Source organism: Silene latifolia, chromosome Y (genome assembly GCF_048544455.1).
Source record: "Silene latifolia isolate original U9 population chromosome Y, ASM4854445v1, whole genome shotgun sequence".
NCBI lineage: Eukaryota > Viridiplantae > Streptophyta > Magnoliopsida > Caryophyllales > Caryophyllaceae > Silene > Silene latifolia.
Genome location: NC_133538.1, coordinates 289,969,035 through 289,971,311, shown reverse-complemented (window position 1 = coordinate 289,971,311; position 2,277 = coordinate 289,969,035). Strand labels below are relative to the sequence as shown.

General features: G+C 36.4%; 1 long non-coding RNA gene across 1 annotated transcript; it reads right to left on the bottom strand.

Annotated features, from left to right (window-relative positions):
- Positions 1–1,274: 1,274 nt before the first annotated feature.
- On the bottom strand, positions 1,275–2,056 carry LOC141626844 (uncharacterized). The gene is made up of 3 exons (XR_012536431.1): positions 1,880–2,056; positions 1,620–1,790; positions 1,275–1,530 (listed from the first exon to the last, which is right to left on the bottom strand). It is a non-coding gene; the product is annotated as an uncharacterized LOC141626844 (long non-coding RNA).
- Positions 2,057–2,277: the final 221 nt, after the last annotated feature.

Genomic DNA, 2,277 nt, shown 5'->3' with positions numbered 1-2,277 from the left:
TAAGAAGTAAGCCACGGTTTCCAAATCAACGGCAGAGGCCGAGTACCGAGCAATGGCAGGAGTGACAAGTGAGTTACTTTGGCTTATGCCTTTTCTTCGTTCCTTGGGAGTGGATCACACGAAACCAATGGATCTTTATTGCGATAATCAAGTTGTGTTACATATAGCTAAAAATCCCCTGTTTCATGATTATACTAAACACATTGAGATCGATTGCCATTTTATTCGACATCACTTAATGAATAAGACGATCACAGCGTCCCATGTGCGTAGCAAGGAGCAAATCGCTGATTTATTTACCAAAGCCCTTGGCGGAGAAGCGTTTGATTTTCTACAGTTTAAGTTGGGCATCGGCGTACCCGTGGCTCCAACTTGAAGGGGAGCAATGGACGATATTTTTCCTTATTGTATAATATCTTAGATAATGTCGTCATATGATTATTGTATAATATCTTTATTATTTGATGTATAATATCGGTGTGTAATATCTTTATTATTTTATGGTTAGTCGAGTATATAACCCGAGTCCTGTATGACGTTGTTATTCATTCAATATACAAAAACATTCCCCATATCATTTTCTATATATCTCCACCTCCTTAATTAACCTAGAGTAATATAAGGGTCTTTTTATAGATTATTCCACTCTTAATAAAAGACCTAAATTAATTAGAAAACAAAGATTATTAGGAAATTAATTAAATAATTAATTCCTAAACCAGTACTAATACGTAGCAAACTAAAGAAACCTAAGCAAAGTCATTTAGCTAATTAAGGTATTAGTGAAACCACTCACTTTCCTAAAATAAGCTAAAGTCAACGTTTAAACAAAGCAATAAGACCAACACTTCTCCTAACACTCATTGCATGCACCTTGTACAACAACATACTAGGGAAAACCTCAGGAATGCAAGCGACTCGCGTAGCACCTGTCGCTGCTTTCTTCTTCTTATTGGTCTTTCTTCCTTTGCTTTACTCTAAGTATTAGTTTAGTCCGCTTTCGACACAAATTTAAGGCACAAATTCCTAACAAAAGCGAATTGTAGCATAGGCCTTGTAGGGGACCTGACCAATAAGAGCTTTTTAAGCTCATTTACATTTTAAGTAGATAAACTTCACTTGCCCCTGTTGTTCCAATGGTTGAGTTCGAATGTTCAAAATTTTAGATCAAGAGTTCAATACTTAAACCTCTCTATTTTTTGCTTTAAGATCCGTCACGAAACGCTTCATCATTTCTAACAGCTCAATTGTTCCTAAAAGAGGGGAATTTTCGAGGTAGAGTGTCCTCCTTGTGATTTCATTCAATTTTTGTCATCTATCCTTAGCAGCCAATTTAAATTCATTATTTGAATGGTAGCGAAACAAAAGAAAACAGGAAGAACATAGAGAATTGCATTTTATATTCTCTCAGTTCATAACAACTCACTTCTGTTCTCTGCTCTGCTCCTCCAGAACACCGGAAACTGGAGTTTATTATAATTTGATGTTTGACCGATTTCCTTACTGTAAGAGGCAATATGCCTTGTTGTGCTGAAAATTATTTTACCAAACATTAGTGTAATGGAGCTTATAGCCATATCACTTTTACGAGCTTAATAATTTTTCAATTAGAATTAAACCTTATTGCAGGTCGAGGCCTTAGTGATTCGCTCATCTCGGGTGTAGACGACCATGGTGTGGCTACTCTCTTTGGTCTCACTTCCTTCTCTGCTCCTCCGGAACACCGGAAACTGGAGTTCATTACACTTTGACTAATTTCCTTCCTGTAAGAGGCAATCTGCCTTGTTGAGCTGAAAATTTATTTTAGTAACCGTTATTATACTGGAAAATATAACCATATCACTGTTGAAAGCTTAATAAGTTTATATTAGAATTAAACCTTATCGCAGAACCAGGCCTTTGGGATTCATTTCTCACGGGTGTAGACGGCTGTGGTGTGGCTGCTCTCCTTGGTCTCACTTCCTTATCACTACAAGTGAATATTAGAGAGAGATCTATCAGTATCTGATAAGCTAAAGATAGGAAATATTTCTTATTATTTGAATTATGTTTTTCTGAGGTACAATGATAATGTCTTGCGATATTTATACAAACCCGACTACTATGCCAAAGATCATTATTGAATAATGCATTTACATCATATAAAATTCCAAAGCAAATGTTCATATAACTATGATTGATTGTCACTGATGGCAAGGAATTTGTACATCGTACCATGATTTCCGTAACACCCCCCCTCCCTCAAGCTGGAGCATGTAGATCAAGAATACCCAGCTT